The sequence below is a fragment of the Cherax quadricarinatus genome, chromosome 44 (assembly GCF_038502225.1).
Source record: "Cherax quadricarinatus isolate ZL_2023a chromosome 44, ASM3850222v1, whole genome shotgun sequence".
In the NCBI taxonomy this organism is placed as follows: Eukaryota; Metazoa; Arthropoda; class Malacostraca; order Decapoda; family Parastacidae; genus Cherax; species Cherax quadricarinatus.
In genome coordinates this window covers 14,261,745-14,289,239 of record NC_091335.1, presented here as the reverse complement: position 1 = coordinate 14,289,239, position 27,495 = coordinate 14,261,745, and the positions used below count along the sequence as shown (strand labels likewise).

General features: G+C 38.9%; 1 protein-coding gene across 1 annotated transcript in view; it reads left to right on the top strand.

Annotated features, from left to right (window-relative positions):
- Positions 1 to 27,495, top strand: part of rdgB (retinal degeneration B) — a 379,471-nt gene that overhangs the window by 39,221 nt on the left and 312,755 nt on the right. Inside the window, 1 exon segment of the mRNA XM_070093849.1 lies at positions 10,205 to 10,902. The gene's annotated coding sequence lies outside the window, so the exon portion shown is untranslated.

Here is a 27,495-nt window from a genome sequence, read left to right as displayed (position 1 = left end):
GCCATTATTAGGGGAATTCCATGATATATTAAAACTGAGTGATTTGTGATCACTTTCCCCAAGCTCATCATTAACCTCAAGATTATTAATTAGCATTTCCCTGCTGGGAAGAACCAAGTCAAGCAGGTTATTTCCTCTAGTTGGTTCAGTCACAAACTGTTTTAAAAAACAATCCTGAATCGTATCAGAGTCACTTGACTCTAAATTTTCTGTCAAATTCCTCCAGTCAATCTGTCTATAGTTGAAATCTCCCATTATCACAACATTTTCGTATGTAGATGCCTTACGAATTTCATCCCATAGAAGTTTACCGCACTCCCTATCAAGATTTGGGGCCCTGTAAATCACACCCAAAATTAGTTTTTCACGGCCCTCGAGAAGCTGTAACCAAATAGATTCAGTGGCTGACGCTTCTAATTTTATATCTTGTCTAACACAAAAATTTAAATTGTCTTTGAAATACATCACTACTCCACCACCCTTCCTGTTGACCCTGTCAGTGTGGAATAATTTATAGCCTTGTATGTGATATTCAGAAGGCATCTCTCTATCTTTCAATTTGAGCCAAGAGGTGATTGTATTCAGATATTTGGGAGTGGACGTGTCAGCAGATGGGTCTGTGAAGGATGAGGCGAATCATAGAATTGATGAAGGGAAAAAGGTGAGGGTGCACTTAGGAGTCTGTGGAGACAAAGAACTTTGTCCATGGAAGCAAAGAGGGGGATGTATGAAGAGTATAGTTATACCAACACTCTTACATGAGTGTGAAACATGAGTGATGAATGTTGCAACACGGAGAAGGCTGAAGGCAGTGGAGATCTCATGTCTGAGGGCAATGGGTGGTGTGAATATAATAAAGAGAATTCATAGTTTGGAGATTAGGTGTGGGATTACCAAAACTATTGTCGAGAGGGTTGAGGAGGTTTGGACATGTAGAGAGGATGGAACAAAATAGAATGACATCGAGAGTGTATACATCTATAGTGGACGGAAGGCGGGGTAGGGGTCGGCCTAGGAAAGGTTGGAGGGGGTAAAGGAGGTTTTGTGTGCGAGGGGCTTGGACTTCCAGCAAGCGTGCGTGAGCGTGTTAGGAGGGAATGGAGACAAATGGTTTTTAGGACTTGACGTACTGTTAGAGTGTGAGCAAGGTTACATTTATGAAGGGATTCAGGGAAACCGGCAGGCCGGACTTGAGTCCTGGAAGTGCAATGCCGGCACTGAAGGAGGGGTGTTAATGTTGCAGTTTTATAACTGCATTCCAAGCACGCCTCTGGCAACACATTGATGAAGTGAATGATGAGGGTTTTTCATTTTCGGACCACACTGCCTTGGTGGGAGACGGCCGATGTGCTAATACCATATATATATATATATATATATATATATATATATATATATATATATATATATATATATATATACATGCATACATATATACATACATGCATACATATATACATACATACATATATACATACATACATACATACATATATACATGCATACATACATACATACATACATACATACATACATACATACCCCTTCATTCCTTTGCCATGGTAATTCTGCATAAACAGAATGCAGTTACCAATGTTATTTGCATTTATGGTTGGTTAATGGAGCATAAAGGCAGTATGTTACACTAGGGTCATTAAGGCTGCACCTAACTTTTCACCACCAGACAAGAATACTTTAATACCTAAAATAGGGATTAAAGTAAACTCTCAGTATATATACACTGAGATAAACACTAGTGTGTTGATCCTGTTCGTTACATTTATATTTCATACAATAAACATTTGCATTATAATTTTAATAGGTTTAATTGTACAGTAAACTCATGAAAATATATATATATATATATATTAATTATGGCCGGCTAAATGTCAATATTTCATGAAGACTTTTATGTGGTATATTTTGTATTCTGGCAACAACAGAGTTAATTGAAACAAAAGCTACTTTTTTTTCTATTTCTCTCACCGTTGTTTTTTTTATATGAGGATCCTAGTAATTAAAATTGATTTGGCTAATGCAAAAATTGACCTTCGTTACATAGTCAAAAGGGATAAACAAATAATATCCATAATGTTCGTTATTGTGAAGCCTCGCATCATTGTATTTCTCACTAAAATTCCTTCGCTGCTGAAGAACCAACAAATACTTTAATTTGGATATATTTTAAATTGATAATTACTTTTATGTTATACTTTATGTTTTTAATATTAGTGAATTGATTTACATTCGATAAAGCCGATAAAAATCTGTTATATATATTATGGTGAATAGTAAGGGGACTTTTTTTGTGTCATATTTCGTTACTTGATGAATTGTGTTGTAAACCTTTAATCTTTTTACATTTTATGTTCACACGAAGCGCTAAGCACTTGTGGGTTATTCAATACTGTGGATTGTGGAGGCTCGGTCCTCCGTCCGGTAATCAGGAGAGAAGAATCCTGCATTTCGTAGCGGGGGTCTTCTCCAGAGCTTGGAGAAGTGACGTGTTGCTGACAGGTATGAGAACAATGATGCAGCTTTTAGTGGTAGAACGTTTCACTCTGATTTAGCGCTCATCTTGAATGTTATAATAACATTAATAATATGATTTGGTTTTCTTAGGACCAACACAGGCACAGATGTTATACTATAAGTTCGTACGTCGGTTTGCGTGCGGCCAGCAGTAACATCCTGGTTGATCAGGCCCTGATCCACTGCGAGGCTTGGTCACAGACCGGGCCACGGAAGCGTTGACCACCGAAACCCTCTCCAGGTATACTCCAGGTAACACTTACACAGTATAGGTTATCGTGATGGAAATGTTGCAGTGACGGATGTGCCAGTTGCAGAAATATTATGTACTTAAAATTATGGAAATGAGTTTATCATTTTCTGTAGTTTAATTTTTTACATATGGAGTGGGTAAATACATACTAGTGTACCCCAATTAAAGCAGGTTAGTTACTGAACAGTGCTTCAAGTTGGAAAAGTTCAGATTCAGGAAGGACATAGGAAAGCACTGCTTTGGTAATAGAGTAGTGGATGAGTGGAACAAACTCCCGAGTACCGTCATAGAAGCTAAGACCTTCTGTAGTTTTAAAAATAGGTAGGTCTGGTGCCGTGCTCCTTCCTTAAGTGGAAGTTACCTGACTAGGCGGTCATTGTTCTAGGCCAGGGGGTGGCATGGACCTGCTTCGCATGGGACAGTAGGTCTGTTGCAGTGTTCCTTCTTTCTTATGTTCTTATGATATGGTGGCCGTCATGTGTCACAATAATAAATGTAAAGCCTTCACCTGTGTACCATGTTGGCAAGGTGGAAAACTCAGAGGAAGCTCTTGTGACGGATGGAGTCACTTCATGTGAGATTTGATGAAATAACTTAACACAAGCCTGGTGTCCCGGGGCATGAGATACACCGCCTAGCTTCGGTAAGGTGCCCACACTTTTATGGGATTTGGCTGTGTGGCAAAGCTACTGCATAGTTGGATGTTGAGTGCGCAGGTTCGAATCCTGCTGTGGACTAAGAGATTATGTTTTGTGTGTGTGTGTGTATATATATATATAATATATATATATATATATATATATATATATATATATATATATATATATATATATTATATATATATATATATATATATATATATATATATATATATATTATATATATATATATATATATATATATATATATATATATATATATATATATATATATATATATATATATATATATATATATATATATATATATATATATATATATATATATATATATATATATATATATATATATATATATATATATATATATATATATATATATATATATATATATATATATATATATATATATATATATATATATATATATATATATATATATATATAGTCCATCGGGAAGTGGAGAAAAATTCTTCCTCCCTAAACCATGCAACTAAAATACCGGGAGCAAGGGGGCAGTAACCCCTTCTCCTGTATAAATTACTACATATAAAAAGAAAAACTTTTTTCTTTTTATGTAGTGCCGAATAGGTAAAAACTGGTCAGTTAGCAAGAACTCATTTAAAAGTAAGTCCTTTCTAAAAAAAAAAATCTTATACGTTTAAAGATATAGTTTTTTTTTTCATTTATGTTAATGTAATGTAAAAGAACCTTAGAAAACTTACCTAACCTTATTATAACAAGCGCAATTTACTTTAGCCTAATCCAAGTAAATATGTTTTAGATAAGTTTACGATAATTTAATAATAAACACACACAAAGAAATATATTTTTTCGTTAGGCTCAAAATTATTTTTGCGAAATTATTGCATACACAGATTTTCGCTTTCCTTATTCATGGCCAGAAGAGCGTTGCTATTTAAGCCAAATTCGCAAGTTTTACCTATTCAGCATGACACACACACACATATATATATATATATGTGTGTTCGATTTGTTAGGAAGTTGAAGATCCATCTCCCCACTTTCCCAGTTATTCCTTTAGCACGTATTTTATGGGCTATTACGCCATGATTGTATTTGTCAAATGCTTTTGCAAAGTCTGTGTATATTACATCTGCATTCTGATTTTCTTCCAGTGCATCCAAGGCCATATCATAGTGATCCAGTAGTTGTGAGAGGCAGGAGCGACCTGCCCTGAACCCATGTTGCCCTGGATTGTGCAGATTTTGGGAATCCAGGTGATTTGCAATCCTGCTTCTTAGCACTCTTTCAAAGATTTTTATGATGTGGGACGTCAGAGCTATTGGTCTATAGTTCTTAGCTAATGCTTTGCTGCCACTTTTATGGAGTGGGGCTATATCCGTTGTTTTAAGTGACTGTTGAATTTCACCCATGTCAAAGCTCCTCCTCCATAGTGTACTTAGGGCACGCGAGAGGGGTTTCTTGCAGTTCTTAATGAAAACAGAGTTCCACGAGTCTGGGCCCGGGACTGAGTGCATGGGCATGTTGTCAGTGGCTTTTTCGAAATCTATCAGAGTTAGGGTAATGTCAGAAATCTGGCATACATTTATGGAGTTTTGAGGCTCATTCATGAAATCATTTGGGTCGTCGATCCTCAGACCGATTAGTGGTTCACAAAACACAGAGTCGTACTGGGATTTCAATATTTCACTCATTTCCTTGTTGTCATCTGTGTAAGTCCCATCCTGTCTGAGTAAGAGCCCGATACTAGATGTGGTATTGGCCTTGTTTTTGGCATATGAAAGAAATATTTTGAATTTCTTTCAACTTCACTAATAGCTTTAAGCTCCTCCTGTCTCTCCTGGTTCCTGTAAGAGTCATTTAACTTAAGTTCGATAGTTTCCACTTCCCTGGTCAGCGCCTCCTTTCGTGTATCAGATATTCTAGCACTCGTGAGGACCTCAGTGACTCTTCGTCGTCTTCTGTAGATATATATATATATATATATATATATATATATATATATATATATATATATATATATATATATATATATATATATATATATATATTCAACAAGTCGGCCGTCTCCCACCGAGGCAGGGTGACCCAAAAAAGAAAGAAAATCCCCAAAAAGAAAATACTTTCATCATTCAACACTTTCACCACACTCACACATTATCACTGCTTTTGCAGAGGTGCTCATAATACAGCAGTTTAGAAGCATATACGTATAAAAATACACAACATATCCCTCCAAACTGCCAATATCCCAAACCCCTCCTTTAAAGTGCAGGCATTGTACTTCCCATTTCCAGGACTCAAGTCCGACTATATGAAAATAACCGGTTTCCCTGAATCCCTTCACTAAATATTACCCTGCTCACACTCCAACAGATCGTCAGGTCCCATGTATCATTCGTCTCCATTCACTCCTATCTAACACGCTCATGCACGCTTGCTGGAAGTCCAAGCCCCTCGCCCACAAAACCTCCTTTACCCCCTCTTTCCAACCCTTTCGAGGACGACCCCTACTCCTCCTTCCTTCCCCTATAGATTTATATGCTTTCCATGCCATTCTACTTTGATCCATTCTCTCTAAATGACCAAACCAGCAGCAACAGCCTGGTTGATCAGGCTCTGATCCACCAGGAGGCCTGGTCTCAGACCGGGCCGCGGGGGCGTTGACCCCCGGAACTCTCTCCAGGTAAACTCCAGGTAAACCACAATAACAACCCCTCTTCTGCCCTCTGACTAATGCTTTTATTAACTCCACACGTTCTCCTAATTTCCACACTCCGAATTTTCTGCATAATATTTACACCACACATTGCCCTTAGACAGGACATCTCCACTGCCTCCAACCGTCTCCTCGCTGCTGCATTTACCACCCAAGCTTCACATCCATATAAGAGTGTTGGTACTACTATACTTTCATACATTCCCTTCTTTGCCTCCATAGATAACGTTTTTTGACTCCACATATACCTCAACGCACCACTCACCTTTTTTCCCTCATCAATTCTATGATTAACCTCATCCTTCATAAATCCATCCGCCGACACGTCAACTCCCAAGTATCTGAAAACATTCACTTCTTTCATACTCCTCCTCTCCAATTTGATATCCAATTTTTCTTTATCTAAATCATTTGATACCCTCATCACCTTACTCTTTTCTATGTTCACTTTCAACTTTCTACCTTTACACACATTCTCAAACTCATCCACTAACCTTTGCAATTTTTCTTTAGAATCTCCCATAAGTACAGTATCATCAGCAAAAAGTAACTGTGTCAATTCCCATTTTGAATTTGATTCCCCATAATTTAATCCCACCCCTCTCCCGAACACCCTAGCATTTACTTCTTTTACAACCCCATCTATAAATATATTAAACAACCGTGGTGACATTACACATCCCTGTCTCAGACCTACTTTTACCGGGAAGTATTCTCCCTCTCTTCTACACACCCTAACCTGAGCCTCACTATCCTCATAAAAGCTCTTTACAGCATTTAGTAACTTACCACCTATTCCATATACTTGCAACATCTGCCACATTGCTCCTCTATCCACTCTATCATATATTATTATTTTTTTTTATTATCACACTGGCCGATTCCCACCAAGGCAGGGTGGCCCGTAAAAGAAAAACTTTCACCATCATTCACTCCATCACTGTCTTGCCAGAAGGGTGCTTTACACTACAGTTTTTAAACTGCAACATTAACACCCCTCCTTCAGAGTGCAGGCACTGTACTTCCCATCTCCAGGACTCAGGTCCGGCCTGCCGGTTTCCCTGAACCCCTTCATAAATGTTACTTTGCTCACACTCCAACAGCACGTCAAGTATTAAAAACCATTTGTCTCCATTCACTCTATCATATGCCTTTTCTAAATCCATAAATGCAATAAAAACTTCCTTACCTTTATCTAAATACTGTTCACATATATGCTTCAATGTAAACACTTGATCTACACATCCCCTACCCACTCTGAAGCCTCCTTGCTCATCCGCAATTCTACATTCTGTCTTATCTCTAATTCTTTCAATTATAACCCTACCATACACTTTTCCTGGTATACTCAGTAAACTTATTCCTCTATAATTTTTACAATCTCTTTTGTCCCCTTTCCCTTTATATAAAGGGACTATACACGCTCTCCGCCAATCCCTAGGTACCTTCCCCTCTTTCATACATTTATTAAACAAAAGTACCAACCACTCCAACACTATATCCCCCCCTGCTTTTAACATTTCTGTCATGATCCCATCAGTTCCAGCTGCTTTACCCCCTTTCATTCTACGTAATGCCTCACGTACCTCCACCACACTTACATTCTGCTCTTCTACACTCCTAAAAGATGGTATACCTCCCTGGCCAGTGCATGAAATTACCGCGTCCCTGTCTTCCTCAACATTTAAAAGTTCCTCAAAATATTCTCGCCATCTACCTAATACCTCCCTCTCCCCATCTACTAACTCCCCTACTCTGTTTTTAACTGACAAAGCCATACTTTCCCTAAGCTTTCTTAACTTGTTTAACTCACTCCAAAATTTTTTCTTATTTTCATTAAAATTTCTTGACAGTGCCTCTCCCACTCTTTCATCTGCTCTCCTTTTGCACTCTCTCACCACTCTCTTCACCTTTCTTTTACTCTCCATATACTCTGCTCTTCTTATAACACTTCTGCTTTGTAAAAACCTCTCGTAAGCTACCTTTTTCTCTTTTATCACACCCTTTACTTCATCATTCCACCAATCACTCCTCTTTCCTCCTGCCCCCACCCTCCTATAACCATATATACATATATATACATATACATATATATACATATATATATACATATATATATACATATATATATACATATACATATATATACATATAACAAAATTAATGCTCTGAGAGATAATTTAAGAGTTTGAGTTATCACAGTGAAGCAAGGGAACATGGATATGCTCCAACATGTTGCTGCAACACAGACTAAAAAGATTATGCCATTGGTTTCTGATCATCTTGAAGTACTTGCCAGCGTTTTATGACCCTTGTGGGTTTAGCGCTTAGTTCTGATTATAATAATAACTGAAGTACTGTCAGAAAAAAAAAGAATCAGTATCATTTCCCAAATTTACGTAGAGAAGACTATGTTTCAAAAACATTTATTGCATCAGTACTAAGCCCGTCGTAGCTTAGTCTCACAGGAGAGGAATTAATTGAAATACGTAATGATCTCAGTCTGAAATTATAGCGTAAGTGAGTACCGCTGGACGAATTCTGGATAGAGATTAAGAATAAACATCCTCAAGTTGTAACATTACTTTCCTTGTGTATTTGTATGTGGCCTCCCCTGCTTTGGGCTGTTTTCTGGCGCACACAGTGGCCTCTAATAACCACCCAGTTATGCTTTCGGATGTTGAGTCTTAGCTTCTGGCCCATAGCTCAGGGTAGCTTTACGATGTCGTTATTGTACCCAACTAATGTAGTACTGACAATAGTGGAGTATATAATTTTTATGAGAATGAAAAAAAAAAAACGCGACCATCATACCAAACGCAACGTGATGACTGCTCAGGATTCCTCTCCTTTTCCTCTCTTCCTTTTCTCTTCCTCGTTTTTTTTTTTTATATATATTTGGTACGCTCAGGGATCCTGGGTTTAGCTTGTGTAGATTGCTAACAGCTCTTTGCTTTTATTTTTACGATGTGGGTAAGTTCTTTAAATATGCATGAAATCTAAATTTGTAACGCGACTTCCATTTGTTTTGTTGATTGTGTTAATTTACGGAGTTACCTTAAACTTTCAGAAAAAATGTTGTTAGTTTGCGTTTTAAGTAAATGGACGCATGTGCGCTTAACAAGACACTTTTCTGTGGCTACGTTTTCTTACTGAAGACAACACAAACAATGCCGTGCATAGTTTTTAATTTAATATGTCTATTATGTACCCCATACCCATCCTGTGGTGGGCCTCAAAGTTTTGATAGCCGAACAAGGTACAAAGGTAATGACCATAGATAAAGGAAATAAGGTAAGGCGTCAGGACTGCGGGAATTCTTGAAGGAAGTTGTAGTGGTGGTGATGGTAGTTGTAGCAGTAGTTTATAATAATTTCAAGTGATGGTGGAGCAGGTGTTGGAGTAGATAAAGTGATGACTTTTGCTGCTAGGCAGTCTAGTAGGAAACTACCGCGACGGATGTGAACGTAGAGAAGTGTGTCCCAGTAACGTATGATGTAAATGTCCATTATGATGCTCTGTCTCACTGCACCATACAATATGTTATGTAACTGAACACGTGTGACTGATAAGATATTTACTACCTCTGTTTCGCTCACTGGGGGCTTTGTTAGTTCAATACGAGAAAATGCAGTACATGGATTCATGCATTTTGTGTGTCCATACATTGTACTGTTTGTGTTGGCTTGACAAGAACTCTGGCGAGTGAATAATAGCCACAATAAATACATCACTAGTTGCATGCGTGTCCATTTACCTACCAAATTGCAATCTTATCAATAATGTATCATGTTTGTATTCTATTTGCCACAAAAATATTCTTACACGCACTTTTTCGTGCGGTAATATGTAAAAATTTTGGTGTAATTTTCAAAAATTGTAAAGCATGAACAAATAGTAATGAATATTTTATATTGAAAAGACCGCTTTAATGAATCTTCTGTAAATATATTTTTAGAATTCTATGCTTAGATTGCTCAGGTTAAATTCTATTTACATTTGCAAACATACGAGAACAAGTCGAAGCTTTCTTAGACCCTTTATTGTTCCCTGCAGGATGACGCAAGTGATGACGTACCGGTCTTCAATGACGTCAGTCACATTGTGGATGCTGATTCGTCAACGCTGAGGTGTGGTCGTTGATTGGCCACACGTAGTAAACAATGAGGTCACTGCTTCTGAAAACAGCTTCGAAATAGAATGTGATACGCAAGATCTTTATAGATTAATTATTTAAAACTTAAATGTTAGTGACTGCTGTGCGAGAAATACATTAGTATCGACTTTGGTGCAGCAGACTGTGGCAACTGTTACAGAGGACGACTGAGAGTTGCCGAATCTCACCATTGATGAGACTGTTGGTGCAGTAGAGGAGATATTGTGTCGAGTTGGTGGCAGGAGCTGCAAGTGAGGGTATACGTACCTCCTACACATACCCATCACTTACACTATACCCTTTAATAAACAAACCAAATTTGCGCATCAAAGAAAGTCATACGTTATATATAACCTGTGCAAAGTGACATGTGAATGCCTAAGGCCACATAATTTTCATATTGTAGGTATGAAAAATTTAAGTAAATAAGAAGAGTAAGACGATAGTGTGTTGTGGTGGAGACAGACAACATTTAGAGATAACAGGGATAACGCACACCAGCTGGAACATGGTGGGTGCCCTCAGTGTAACCTTCATCTAGCCTACTCTTGTAGTATCGTCAGCCTTCACAACATCTACACGCATGCTGGTACCCAAGGTAAGTTATACTACAATCTTTTCTAAAAAGAATAATGTTAGAAAGCCTTGTTTATTTATCAGGGAAAGCTGACGCGGGTGTTTCATGATGACCCCGTCAGTCTTACTATCAGTATCTTAAAAACTGGGCATTGCTTAGATGCTGGTGAAGGGCTCTTGATACGAGAAATTGGAGCTACCTTTCCCTTTCATTACTCCTGTTTATCTCCAGTTCCTTCATCGTGATGCTGGTGAAGGGCTCTTCATAGAAGAAATTGAATCTGCTCCAATTCCTTGAATCGAGCCAGTGTGTTCATTTCCCGCAGGCGCTGTATAACCACTACGAGTTTAGAGCTCTCCATGAACAATAATTCATCGTTGTACGACCCTTGCTTGTTTAGCGTTTCCCAGAATAGTGATAATAATACGTAATAATAGTGTCCTTGACAGCACTGAGGTCATTTGAGTGTATTTAGGATCTAATCCATTCAAAGGCGGAGCCTTGATGCAGATGAGGGGCTTTTGATCCAAGAAACTAGATTGACTGGAGCAATTTGACAGGAAATTTAGAGTCAGGTGACTTTCTTGATACGATCCAGGATTGTTTTTTAAAACAGTTTGTGACAGAGCCAACTAGGGGAAATAACCTCCTTGACTTGGTTCTTGCCAGTAGGGAAACACTAATTAATAATCTTGAGGTTAATGATGAGCTTAGGGAAAGTGATCACAAATCACTCAGTTTTAATATATCATGGAATTCCCCTAATAATGGCAATCAAGTCTCTGTCCCTGACTTCCGCTTGGCTGATTTCATAGGACTGAAAAATTACTTAGGTGGGCTGAACTGGAATGACCTGACTAAGGGTCAGGTAGGTGGTGATGGTTGCCGATATGACGCTTTCCAGGGCATAGTTCTAGCTGCTCAGTCAAATTATATTCCAAATAGGGAAATTAGATCAAACAAAAATGATCCTAAATGGATGAACAATAGATTAAAATATCTAATTGGTCAAAAGAGAGGCATATATAGGCAAATCAAAAGAGGGGAGGGGCAATTAAGAAATCGATATATTCAGTTAAAGAGAGAAATAAAAAAAGGAATTAGAAAAGCAAAAAGAGATTATGAGGTTAAAGTTGCAAGAGATTCGAAGACTAACCCAAAAGGATTCTTTCAGGTATACAGAAGTAAGATCAGGGACAAGATAGGCCCACTCAAAAGTTCCTCGGGTCAGCTCACTGACAGTGATAAGGAAATGTGTAGAAGTTTTAACACATACTTCCTCTCAGTTTTTACACAGGAGGATACCAGCGATATTCCAGAAATGATAAATTATGTGGAACAGGACGATAATAAACTGTGCACGATTAGAGTCACAAGTGACATGGTCCTTAGGCAAATAGATAAATTAAAACCTAACAAATCCCCAGGCCCTGATGAACTGTATGCAAGGGTTCTAAAGGAATGTAAAGAGGAGCTTAGCAAACCTTTGGCTAATCTTTTCAACATATCACTACAAACAGGCATGGTGCCAGATAAGTGGAAAATGGCAAATGTGATACCTATTTTCAAAGCAGGTGACAGGTCCTTAGCTTCGAACTATAGACCAATAAGCCTAACCTCCATAGTGGGAAAATTTATGGAATCAATAATTGCCGAGGCAGTTCGTAGCCACCTTGAAAAGCATAAATTAATCAACGAATCTCAGCATGGTTTTACAAAGGGGCGTTCCTGCCTTACGAATTTATTAACTTTTTTCACTAAGGTATTTGAGGAGGTTGATCATGGTAATGAATATGATATTGTGTATATGGACTTCAGTAAGGCTTTTGACAAGGTCCCACATCAGAGACTATTGAGGAAAATTAAGGCACATGGAATAGGAGGAGAAATTTTTTCCTGGATAGAGGCATGGTTGACAAATAGGCAGCAGAGAGTTTGCATAAATGGGGAGAAATCAGAGTGGGGAAGCGTCACGAGCGGTGTTCCACAGGGGTCAGTGTTGGGCCCCCTGCTGTTCACAATATACATAAACGACATAGATGAGGGCATAAAGAGCGACATCAGCAAGTTTGCCGATGACACCAAAATAGGCCGTCGAATTCATTCTGACGAGGACATTAGGGCACTCCAGGAAGATTTGAATAGACTGATGCAGTGGTCGGAGAGGTGGCAGATGCAGTTTAATATAGACAAATGCAAAGTTCTAAATGTTGGACAGGACAATAACCATGCCACATATAAACTAAATAATGTAGATCTTAATATTACGGATTGCGAAAAAGATTTAGGAGTTCTGGTTAGCAGTAATCTGAAACCAAGACAACAGTCCATAAATGTTCGCAATAAAGCTAATAGAATCCTTGGCTTCATATCAAGAAGCATAAATAATAGGAGTCCTCAGGTTGTTCTTCAACTCTATACATCCTTGGTTAGGCCTCATTTAGATTATGCTGCACAGTTTTGGTCACCGTATTACAGAATGGATATAAATGCTCTGGAAAATGTACAAAGGAGGATGACCAAGTTGATCCCATGTATCAGAAACCTTCCCTATGAGGATAGACTAAGGGCCCTGAATCTGCACTCTCTAGAAAGACGTAGAATTAGGGGGGATATGATTGAGGTGTATAAATGGAAGACAGGAATAAATAAAGGGGATGTAAATAGTGTGCTGAAAATATCTAGCCTAGACAGGACTCGCAGCAGTGGTTTTAAGTTGGAAAAATTCAGATTCAGGAAGGATATAGGAAAGTACTGGTTTGGTAATAGAGTTGAGGATGAGTGGAACAAACTCCCAAGTACAGTTATAGAGGCCAGAAAGTTGTGTAGCTTTAAAAATAGGTTGGATAAATACATGAGTGGATGTGGGTGGGTGTGAGTTGGACCTGATAGCTTGTGCTACCAGGTCGGTTGCCGTGTTCCTCCCTTAAGTCAAGGTGACCTGAACTGACTAGTTTGGGTGCATTGGCTTAAGCTGGTAGGAGACTTGGACCTGCCTCGCATGGGCCAGTAGGCCTGCTGCAGTGTTCCTTCGTTCTTATGTTCCTTGGATTGAACCTTAATGCCTCCCATCCCCTAGGCACTACATGACTCATACGGGTTTAGCGCTTCCCCTGAGTAAAGACAGGATCTGTTCCTGTCTCCATTTACCTTACCCTTCACAGTGGGTGCCTTGATGCTAGCGACGAGCTCTTGATCCAAGGAACAGGAGGTACCCTCATTTTTTTTATTGAACTTGATTGTTTGCCAGTCCCCAGGTAATGTATGACCTCTGCGGGAGTTTACGCTTCACGTGAATGTATTACTCTCTACTGTAATATTTTATACGGTATTGTGATATCTTAGACGAATTTGTATTCAGTGTTTATATCTAGCATATAATGTTTATATAAAGCAGTAGATACTTTTGGAGGTCCTTGATTCGAGGAGTTGGATATGTTCTTCCCTTGGGTCGAACCCGATTACTTCCCAATCTTCATGTACTGTATGACCGCTATGGGTTTAGCACTTTCCCCTCAATATTATAATATTCTGCTTGTCAGATTGCTGCATTCGTCTACAACTCTTGTTACTAAACCAGTTTTTTTCATTTAGCCTTTCTAAACCATTATTTCTTGTTCTTTTCATATTAGATATCGTCAGCACCCTATTTGTATCTCCATTATTTATACTTGTCTTTCCATCATTCTGTCTTTAAAGGAAAGATTACTTGTACAGTGGATTAACCTGATCCTTCTCTGTGTGCTCCCCAACACATTTATATCCATTCTGGGCCCAAAATGAGTTTACCTGCTTACTGGAGTTGGTGATAATCACAAGTAGTATAAAGTGTACAATATGTTCAAGAATGGAGATGGTTTTATTTTGTGCAAATGGCTGTAAAGGTATTTTTTAATGTTAGGCTAGGTTTTAACCAAGCCTAACCCAGCCTCCATCTCTGTAGAATATGTCGGGGACTTCATTTCATCTTTGTAATCAACATCAGTAAATCACACATGGTTAAATGCTTGCCTAGGCTTACTCAGACACCGTGCTGCCATGTGTCTAATTTGCGTCTGCGTAATTGTTTGTGGTAGGTTTTCACGATCCTTAGCTAACTAGAAATAAATAAAAATAATTTTTCTAATGCAGAGAATAGCATAAGAAAACTTATTGTGTAAAATGAAGATAACTTTTGGTTTTCCCCAGGCACATTGTTGTTGGTGGACGGGATGCGCAAGATCCTACTACGACTATTGTTTTACTGGTTTAGCGTTCTGTTTTTATATAATTCTAGAAATATTCATATTTTAGTCAGTTTGAACTGTGAGTACATTTTGCATTTCTTGTTACTATTTGCATGTTATTAAATATTATACGTGCATAATTATAATTGGCTTAACCAGTCGCTATGATAGTTTCCTCTAGCCCTATGGGCTCTGAATATTGTCAACACCCGATCGAAAACACCACAGAATATCAAATGCAGAGACAAGATGTTGTTCAAGTTCCTTGATTATTCACCCTTGTTGCAGATTGATTATTCACATGGTTCATCACTCATGTTACAGAATGGACCTAATACGCTGTAAAATATACGAAGATAGGCTGAAGGCATTGCATTTGCACTCTGCAAAGACCTAGATTCTGGGGAATGTGATTCGATCACGTTCCCCAAATTCTAGGTACAAATGGAAAACCGGATAAATAAAGGGAATATAAGTAAAGTGTTAAAAGTATTAATCCAAGACAGGAGTCGCTGCAGTGTAATCAGGTTGGACAAATATAAATTTACAAAAGGTATAGGGAAGTACTCGTGAATATAATAGATTTGACGAGAATATGAATGGATGAGAGTTAGGCCAATAGTCCTACTGAAGTATTCCTTCATTCTTATATAATTACAATCAAATTAAGCGCTAAACCCGAAAAGGTCGTACAGCGCTGCTTGTTCTTATATAGATTTACAAGGCTAGTGCACGCAATTTGAAAATACTTAGTCATTTCGAGTGATACATTGCTAATACATTCAACATAAAATGATCTGTCACGAGCATGTCATCATAAGAAGTCTTTCCTGTTCAGTTGGCCGTATGGTGGAGACACAAGAAGCAACCACTGATGTGTGGTACTGTAGACGGTGATATTTAATACATGTAAATGAAGAAGCCGTTAATTAATCGTATGTCAGTGCCAGGGCAGAGTGACCGCTGGCTTTCCTGTCGAGCTCAATGTAATATAAACACCTCCATCTGTTATCTTTGTGTTGGTGATGACGCGACCTGATAACCTACTCCGCTCCTGCAGAACGTTCCATATAGCTACTACCCCTACTTGCACTTCAGTAAATGTGTGCTGGCATATTTATGTATTTGATAAGGACCTTGGAAAAGTAATTCTCTCTCTCTCTCTCTCTTTCTCTTTATCTCTATCTCTCTCTCTCTCTCTCTCTCTCTCTCTCTCTCTCTCTCTCTCTCTCTCTCTCTCTCTCTCTCTCTCTCTCTCTCTCTCTCTCTCTCTCTCTCCCTCCCTCCCTGTTTCCCCCCTCTCTTCTGTATCTCCATTAATAATAACGTAGCTTTCGGGGTTGTTTATCTTCACATCTCAGAGGAAATAAGGCAACATGCAGGTTAAACAATTTTAGTATGTCAGTTTACGAAATTTATTTACAGTTAAGCTTCAAGACCATTAATTACCCAACAAAAGGCTGCAGTCAGAATAACAAATTCCCACTACAGGCAGCACACTCCACCAATATTCAAAATTCTAAACCTCACCATACAAAACATCCATACTTATTACTGCACCTACTACATACATAGAACACTTAACTCTGATATTAACCCTCCCCTCAAACGTCTCCTTACCAACCTCAACAGAACACATGACCATAACACAAGGCACAGATCACTCTTTGATGTTTCCCGTGTCCATCTCACTATGCAAAAATTCAATGCACATAAAAGACCCAAAAATCTGGAATGCATTACCTGTAAATATAAAAGAAACACTGTCTGTTTATAAATTCAAGTTTCTTCTTAAAAATCACTTACTCACCCACAACTAAATAAATACTGCTCATTATTGTATCTCATAAATGTTTAACCAGTGACCCAATCAAACTTTGTTATTTTTAATTACATTACCTAACAGAATACTCAATTTTACTGAATGCTCAGCAACACAATAAATGACCATATGACCTGTCTTTGTAATACTCATTTGTGCTTAATTGTTAAAAGTTTACAAGAATGTTTACCACTGAATATATCATTGCTTAGTTAATCTTAAGTTAATTTTAAGCATGCCCATTATGCTCTGTATACAAGGGCCTTTGGCATGTTGCACTGTAATAACTGTATTCCTTTGTACTTCACTGTGTCATGTTCAAATAAATAAATAAATAAATACTTGTGCCTAAATAAACTTGCGTAGTGAGAATTATATGGCAGAGGTTCTGCTCCTCCAGCTGTGTCAGTCTTCTCACCCAACAACAACAACAACAACAACAACAACAATAACAACAAGTGCTGTGATCTTAGTTGATATTAGTCATGAAAAGTAATTATACACAGGACAATAATTAACTTTAGAAGTGATGTAGTTTATCCATGTGTAGATTATTTTTTTTTCATTGTACCATTTCAGATAGCGGGTTATTTATCCTTTTAAGAGTTTTACATGTGATAGTTAACCAGTTGCACCATCCATTTCCCAGGCGCTATATAGTATATGACTCCTACGGGTAACACTTCCCCTTATTAAAGTATATATAAATAAAGGTTCAGGAAATACCCTCGTTGGAAAGCAATTGAAAGAGAGCTGTGGTAACTACATAAACATATATAAAAGGTTAAAAGTGGACAACTAGGATCTGTGCGACCGACAGTGAAAACAAGATACAATGACTTTGGTATAAACCTTGGTAATAAATACCGACAAGTTGGTTTAGAAAGACACGTAAGCAAACACTATAACATATTTATTAGAAAACGTTTCGGTCCTGGGACCTTGATCACTTCTAACATAGAAGTGATCAAGGTCCCAGGACCGAAACGTTTTCTAATAAATATGTTATAGTGTTTGCTTACGTGTCTTTCTAAACCACAATGACTTTAAACTATGTAAGAAGCAGAGTGAAAATGTCTACACAAATTGAGACTGTACGACTCTTACGGGATTAGCACTTCTCCATGATAATATTATTATAATCAATACTAAGCGCTAAACCACCAGGGTCATTCCGTCTGTGATAAAACTCATTAATAATAATAATAAATAGTGGTAAGTGGCAGAAATTAAATAAGAAAAATAGTGCCATAATCTACTGGATGCTGAATTATATCAGGGGAGGACACCACCACAAGCAGTGTTATTCTTTCAACTGCAAATAGTAACTTACACACACAGGATCCATACATAGCTTTAAGAAGAGGTATGATAAAGCTCATGGAGCAGGAAGAGTGACCTAGTAGCGACCAGTGAAGAGGCGGGGCCAGGAACTGTGACTCGACCCCTTCAACCACAAATAGGCGAGTGCACACACACACACACACACATACAATGTCCTACGAGGAGAGGTTAAGGGAAATCTACCTGACGACACTGGAGGACAGGAGAGATAAGGAGGATATGATAACGACATTTAAAATAATGAGTTGAATTGACAAGGTGGACAGAGACAGAATGTTCCAGAGATGGGACACAGCAACAAGGGGTCACAGTTGGGAGTTGAAGACTCGCATGAATCACAGGGATGTTAGGAAGTATTTCTTTAGTCACAGAGTTGTCAGGAAATGGAATAGTCTGGAAGTGATGCAGTGGAGGCAGGATTCATAAGTAGCTTTAAGAAGAGGTATGATAAAGCTCATAGAGCAGGAAGAATGACCTAGAAGCGGCCAGTAAAGAGGCGGGGCCAGGACCTGTGAATCGACCCCTGCAACCGCAACTACACAAGTGCAACTAATGTGACATTTATTGTGGCAACGTTTCGCTCTCCAGGAGCTTTATCAAGCCATTACAAACAATACATGGACACAGAGGGTATATAAAGGCTCAGAGTGAGGAGTAATACTAGTGAGGTACCATTTCGATGTTCACTAGTGGTAGTAGTAGTAGTAGTAGTAGTAGTAGTAGTAGTAGTACTACTACTACTACTACTACTACTACTACTACTACTACTACTACTACTACTACTATCACTAGTGAACATCGAAATGGTACCTCACTAGTATTACACCTCACTCTGAGCCTTTATATACCCTCTGTGTCCATGTATTGTTTGTAATGGCTTGATAAAGCTCCTGGAGAGCGAAACGTTGCCACAATAAATGTCACATTAGTTGCACTTGTGTCCTTTTACTTTACATATTGTCGGTAATTCTACCAACTTTATTACAACCGCAACTAGGTGAGTACACTATATATATATATATATATATATATATATATATATATATATATATATATATATATATATATATATATATATATATATATATATATATATATGAACACTATTTAGATAAAGGTAGGGAAGTTTTTATTGCATTTATGGATTTAGAAAAGGCATATGATAGAGTGGATAGAGGAGCAATGTGGCAGATGTTGCAAGTATATGGAATAGGTGGTAAGTTACTAAATGCTGTAAAGAGCTTTTATGAGGATAGTGAGGCTCAGGTTAGGGTGTGTAGAAGAGAGGGAGAATACTTCCCGGTAAAAGTAGGTCTTAGACAGGGATGTGTAATGTCACCATGGTTGTTTAATATATTTATAGATGGGGTTGTAAAAGAAGTAAATGCTAGGGTGTTCGGGAGAGGGGTGGGATTAAATTATGGGGAATCAAATTCAAAATGGGAATTGACACAGTTACTTTTTGCTGATGATACTGTGCTTATGGGAGATTCTAAAGATAAATTGCAAAGGTTAGTGGATGAGTTTGAGAATGTGTGTAAAGGTAGAAAGTTGAAAGTGAACATAGAAAAGAGTAAGGTGATGAGGGTATCAAATGATTTAGATAAAGAAAAATTGGATATCAAATTGGGGAGGAGGAGTATGGAAGAAGTGAATGTTTTCAGATACTTGGGAGTTGACGTGTCGGCAGATGGATTTATGAAGGATGAGGTTAATCATAGAATTGATGAGGGAAAAAAGGTGAGTGGTGCGTTGAGGTATATGTGGAGTCAAAAAACGTTATCTATGGAGGCAAAGAAGGGAATGTATGAAAGTATAGTAGTACCAACACTCTTATATGGATGTGAAGCTTGGGTGGTAAATGCAGCAGCGAGGAGACGGTTGGAGGCAGTGGAGATGTCCTGTCTAAGGGCAATGTGTGGTGTAAATATTATGCAGAAAATTCGGAGTGTGGAAATTAGGAGGTGTGGAGTTAATAAAAGCATTAGTCAGAGGGCAGAAGAGGGGTTGTTGAGGTGGTTTGGTCATTTAGAGAGAATGGATCAAAGTAGAATGACATGGAAAGCATATAAATCTATAGGGGAAGGAAAGAGGGGTAGGGGTCGTCCTCGAAAGGGTTGGAAAGAGGGGGTAAAGGAGGTTTTGTGGGTGAGGGGCTTGGACTTCCAGCAAGCGTACATGAGCGTGTTAGATAGGAGTGAATGGAGACGAATGATACTTGGGACCTGACGATCTGTTGGAGTGTGAGCAGGGTAATATTTAGTGAAGGGATTCAGGGAAACCGGTTATTTTCATATAGTCGGACTTGAGTCCTGGAAATGGGAAGTACAATGCCTGCACTTTAAAGGAGGGGTTTGGGATATTGGCAGTTTGGAGGGATATGTTGTGTATATCTCTACGTATATGCTTCTAAGCTGTTGTATTCTGAGCACCTCTGCAAAAGCAGTGATAATGTGTGTGTGTGTGGTGAAAGTGTTGAATGATGATGAAAGTATTTTCTTTTTGGGGATTTTCTTTCTTTTTTTTGGGTCACCCTGCCTCGGTGGGAGACGACCGACTTGGTGAAAAAAATATATATATATATTTATATATATATATATATATATATATATATATATATATATATATATATATATATATATATATATATATATATATATATATATGCAAAACAACCACTCTGAAAGAAGTGGTTGTTTTGCATATTTTGAAATCACCTGTTTACTGTGATCTTATTGCATATATATATATATATATATATATATATATATATATATATATATATATATATATATATATATATATATAGTGGGGGGGTTGAAGAGGGTTGGAATGGTTTTAAAAATGCAGTATTAGAATGTGGGGCAGAAGTTTGTGGTTATAGGAGGGTGGGGGGCATGAGGAAAGAGGATTGATTGGTGGAATGATGAAGTAAAGGGTGTGATAAAAGAGAAAAAGGTAGCTTATGAGAGGTATTTACAAAGCAGAAGTGTTATAAGAAGAGCAGAGTATATGGAGAGTAAAAGAACATAACATTGTAGATGAATGGTTCAGAGAACCGACATGTTGTTAAATTAGACACATGTGCAACTCTTGGGTATCTTTATTGAGGAAACGTTTCGCCACACAGTGGCTTCATCAGTCCATACAAAGGAGAAACTTGAACGTATTCTATTCAAGATTGATGGACTGGCCATATCGACTCAAGGTTGAGGGACTGATTACCTCATTCTCCTCCTGTTCTTCAAGTTTCTCTTTTGTATGGACTGATGAAGCCACTGTGTGGCGAAACGTTTCCTCAGTAAAGATACCCAAGAGTTGCACATGTGTCTAATTTAAGAACATAAGAACATAAGAAAGGAGGAACACTGCAGCAGGCCTGTTGGCCCATACTTGGCAGGTCCTTTACAAAACATTTGCCCAACCCAATTTTCAATGCCACCCAAGAAATAAGCTTTGATAACTCTGTCCACTCTCATATGCAACTCCCACTCAAATCCAACCCCTCTCACTCATGTATTTATCCAACCTATATTTGAAACTACCTAAGGTTTTAGCCTCAATAACCCAACTAGGTAGACTGTTCCATTCATCAACTACCCTATTTCCAAACCAATACTTTCCTACATCCCTTCTAAATCTAAACTTGTCCAATTTGAATCCATCACTGCGGGTTCTCTCCTGGAGAGACATCCCCAAGACCTTGCTAATATCCCCCTTATTAATACCCATCTTCCACTTATACACTTCGATCATGTCTCCCCTCATTCTTCGTCTAACAAGTGAATGTAATTTAAGGGTCTTCAATCTTTCTTCATAAGGAAGATTTCTAATGCTATCTGTTAATTTAGTCATTCTACGCTGAATGTTTTCTAACGAATTTATGTCCATTCTGTAATATGGAGACCAAAACTGATCTGCATAATCTAGGTGAGGCCTTACTAAAGATGTATAAAGCTGAAGTATAACCGCTGGACTTCTGTTGCTTACACTTCTTGATATATATCCCAGCAATCTATTTGCCTTATTATGCACGCTTAGGCACTGCTGTCTTGGTTTAAGGTTGCTGCTTGCCATAACCCCCAAATCCTTCTCGCATTCTATACGGCTAAGTTCAACATTATTAAGCTGGTAGGTGCTAGGGTTATGGACATTTCCGAGAGAGTGGTGAGAGAGTGTAAAAGGAGAGCAGATGATAGAGTGGGAGAGGGACTGTCAAGGAATTTTAATGAAAATAAGAAAAATAATTGGAGTGAGTTAAACAAGTTAAGAAAGCCTAGGGAGCAAATGGATTTATCAGTTAAAAACAGAGTAGGGGAGTTAGTAGATGGGGAGATGGAGGCTTTGGGTAGATGACGAGAATATTTTGAGGAACTTTTAAATGTCGACGAAGGAGGTATACCATCCTTTAGGAGTAGAGAAGAGCAGGATGTGAGTGTGGGGGAGGTGCGTGAGGCATTACGTAGAATGAAAGGGGGTAAAGCAGCTGGAACTGACGGGATCATGACAGAAATGTTAAAAGCAGGGGGGGATATAGTGTTGGAGTGGTTGGTGTTTTTGTTTAATAAATGAATGAAAGAGGGGAAGGTACCTAGGGATTGGCGGAGAGCGTGTATAGTCCCTTTATATAAAGGGAAGGGGGACAAAAGAGATTGTAAAAAATATAGAGGAATAAGTTCACTGAGTATACCAGGAAAAGTGTACGGTAGGGTTATTATTGAAAGAATTAGAGGTAAGACAGAATGTAAAATTGCAGATGAGCAAGGAGGTTTTAGAGTGGGTAGCAGCGCTGTATAGCCCTTGTGGCTTAGCGCTTCTTTTTGATTATAATAATAATTTAGAGTGGGTAGGGGATGTGTAGATCAAGTGTTTACATTGAAGCATATATGTGAACAGTATTTAGATAAAGGTAGGGAAGTTTTTATTGCATTTATGGATTTAGAAAAGGCATATGATAGAGTGGATAGAGGAGCAATGTGGCAGATGTTGCAAGTATATGGAATAGGTAGTTACTAAATGCTGTAAAGAGCTTTTATGAGGATAGTGAGGCTCAGGTTAGGGTGTGTAGAAGAGAGGGAGAATACTTCCCGGTAAAAGTAGGTCTTAGACAGGGATGTGTAATGTCACCATGGTTGTTTAATATATTTATAGATGGGGCTGTAAAAGAAGTAAATGCTAGGGTGTTGGGGAGAGGGGTGGGATTAAATTATGGGGAATCAAATACAAAATGGGAATTGACACAGTTACTTTTTGTTGATGATACTGTGCTTATGGGAGATTCTAAAGAAAAATTGCAAAGGTTAGTGGATGAGTTTGGGAATGTGTGTAAAGGTAGAAAGTTGAAAGTGAACATAGAAAAGAGTAAGGTGATGAGAGTATCAAATGATTTAGATAAAGAAAAATTGGATATCAAATTGGGGAGGAGTATGGAAGAAGTGAATGTTTTCAGATATTTGGGAGTTGACGTGTCAGCGGATGGATTTATGAAGGATGAGGTTAATCATAGAATTGATGAAGGACAAAAGGTGAGTGACGTGTTGAGGTATATGTGGAGGCAAAAAATGTTATCTATGGAGGCAAAGAAGGGAATGTATGAAAGTATAGCAATACCAGCACTCTTATATGGGTGTGAAGCTTGGGTTGTGAATGCAGCAGCGAGGAGACGGTTGGAGGCAGTGGAGATGTCCTGTCTAAGAGCAGTGTGTGGTGTAAATATTATGCAGAAAATTCGGAGTGTGGGAATTAGGAGAAGGTGTGGAGTTAATAAAAGTATTAGTCAGAGGGCAGAAGAGGGTTCGTTGAGGTGGTTTGGTCATTTAGATAGAATGGATCAAAGTAGAATGACATGGAGAGCGTATAAGTCTGTAGGAGAAGGAAGAAGGGGTAGGGGTCGTCCTCGAAAAGGTTGGAGGGAGGGGGTAAAGGAGGTGTTGTGGGTGAAGGGTTTGGACTTCCAGCAAGCGTGCGTGAGCGTGTTAGATAGGAGTGAATGGAGACAAATGGTATTTGGGACCTGACGATCTGTTGGAGTGTGAGCAGGGTAATATTTAGTGAAGGAATTCATGGAAACCGGTTATTTTATATAACCGGACTTGAGTCCTGGAAATGGGAAGTACAATGCCTGCACTCTAAATGAGGGGTTTGGGATATTGGCAGCTTGGAGAGATATATTGTGTATTTTTATACGTATATACTTCTAAACTGTTGTATTCTGGGCACCTCTGCAAAAACAGTGATTATGTGTGAGTGAGGTGAAAGTGTTGAATGATGAAAGTATTTTCTTTTTGGGGATTTTCTTTCTCTTTGGGTCACCCTGCCTCGGTGGGAGACGGCCGACTTGTTGATATATATATATATTTATATATATTTATATATATATATATATATATATATATATATAATATATATATATATATATATATATATATATATATATAATATATATATATATATAATATATATATATATATATATATATATATATATATACTGATCTCTGGCTGAAGGAGACTCGAACCTACGAACCTTAAGACAAAGCACTGCGTACCTTGTCCTAAGGTTCGTAGGTTCGAGTCTCCTTCAGCCAGAGATCAGTGTTTGTGTATCTTTCGCATGCTCTCGCGAATTCCTTGCATATATATATATTATATATATTATTATTATTTTTATTATCACACTGGCCGATTCCCACCAAGGCAGGGTGGCCCGAAAAAGAAAACTTTCACCATCATTCACTCCATCACTGTCTTGCCAGAAGGGTGCTTTACACTACAGTTTTTAAACTGCAACATTAACACCCCTCCTTCAGAGTGCAGGCACTGTACTTCCCATCTCCAGAACTCAAGTCCGGCCTGCCGGTTTCCCTGAGCCCCTTCATAAATGTTACTTTGCTCACACTCCAACAGCACGTCAAGTATTAAAAACCATTTGTCTCCATTCACTCCTATCAAACACGCTCACGCGTGCCTGCTGGAAGTCCAAGCCCCTCGCACACAAAACCTCCTTTACCCCCTCCCTCCAACCTTTCCTAGGCCGACCCCTACCCTGCCTTCCACTACAGACTGATACACTCTTGAAGTCATTCTGTTTCGCTCCATTCTCTCTACATGTCCGAACCACCTCAACAACCCTTCCTCAGCCCTCTGGACAACAATTTTGGTAATCCCGCACCTCCTCCTAACTTCCAAACTGCGAATTCTCTGCATTATATTCACACCACACATTGCCCTCAGACATGACATCTCCACTGCCTCCAGCCTTCTCCTCGCTGCAACATTCATCACCCATGCTTCACACCCATATAAGAGCGTTGGTAAAACTATACTCTCATACATTCCCCTCTTTGTCTCCAAGGACAAAGTTCTTTGTCTCCACAGACTCCTAAGTGCACCACTCACCCTTTTCCCCTCATCAATTCTATGATTCACCTCATCTTTCATAGACCCATCCGCTGACACGTCCACTCCCAAATATCTGAATACATTCACCTCCTCCATACTCTCTCCCTCCAATCTAATATCCAATCTTTCATCACCTAATCTTTTTGTTATCCTCATAACCTTACTCTTTCCTGTATTCACTTTTAATTTTCTTCTTTTGCATACCCTACCAAATTCATCCACCAATCTCTGCAACTTCTCTTCAGAATCTCCCAAGAACACAGTGTCATCAGCAAAGAGCAACTGTGACAACTCCCACTTTATGTGTGATTCTTTATCTTTTAACTCCACGCCTCTTGCCAAGACCCTCGCATTTACTTCTCTTACAACCCCATCTATAAATATATTAAACAACCACAGTGACATTACACATCCTTGTCTAAGGCCTACTTTTACTGGGAAATAATTTCCCTCTTTCCTACATACTCTAACTTGAGCCTCACTATCCGCGTAAAAACTCTTAACTGCTTTCAGTAACCTACCTCCTACACCATACACTTGCAACATCTGCCACATTGCCCCCCTATCCACCCTGTCATACCTGGAGTTTACCTGGAGAGAGTTCCGGGGGTCAACGCCCCCGCGGCCCGGTCTGTGACCAGGCCTCCTGGTGGATCAGAGTCTGATCATCCAGGCTGTTGCTGCTGGCTGCACGCAAACCAACGTACGAGCCACAGCCCGGCTGGTCAGGAACCGACTTTAGGTGCTTGTCCAGTGCCAGCTTGTAGACTGCCAGGGGTCTGTTGGTAATCCCCCTTATATATGCTGGGAGGCAGTTGAACAGTCTCGGGCCCCTGACACTTATTGTATGGTCTCTTAACGTGCTAGTGACACCCCTGCTTTTCATTGGGGGGATGTTGCATCGTCTGCCAAGTCTTTTGCTTTCGTAGTGAGTGATTTTCGTGTGCAAGTTCGGTACTAGTCCCTCTAGGATTTTCCAGGTGTATATAATCATGTATCTCTCCCGCCTGCGTTCCAGGGAATACAGGTTTAGGAACCTCAAGCGCTCCCAGTAATTGAGGTGTTTTATCTCCGTTATGCGCGCCGTGAAGGTTCTCTGTACATTTTCTAGGTCAGCAATTTCACCTGCCTTGAAAGGTGCTGTTAGTGTGCAGCAATATTCCAGCCTAGATAGAACAAGTGACCTGAAGAGTGTCATCATGGGCTTGGCCTCCCTAGTTTTGAAGGTTCTCATTATCCATCCTGTCATTTTTCTAGCAGATGCGATTGATACAATGTTATGGTCCTTGAAGGTCAGATCCTCCGACATGATCACTCCCAGGTCTTTGACGTTGGTGTTTCGCTCTATTTTGTGGCCAGAATTTGTTTTGTACTCTGATGAAGATTTAATTTCCTCGTGTTTACCATATCTGAGTAATTGAAATCCATAAATGCCACAAAGACCTCTTTAGCCTTATCTAAATACTGTTCACTTATATGTTTCACTGTAAACACCTGGTCCACACACCCCCTACCTTTCCTAAAGCCTCCTTGTTCATCTGTTATCCTATTCTCCGTCTTACTCTTAATTCTTTCAATAATAACTCTACCATACACTTTACCAGGTATACTCAACAGACTTATCCCCTATAATTTTTGCACTCTCTTTTGTCCCCTTTGCCTTTATACAAAGGAACTATGCATGCTCTCTGCCAATCCCTAGGTACCTTACCTTCATCCATACATTTATTAAATAATTGCACCAACCACTCCAAAACTATATCCCCGCCTGCTTTTAACATTTCTATCTTTATCCCATCAATCCCGGCTGCCTTACCCCCTT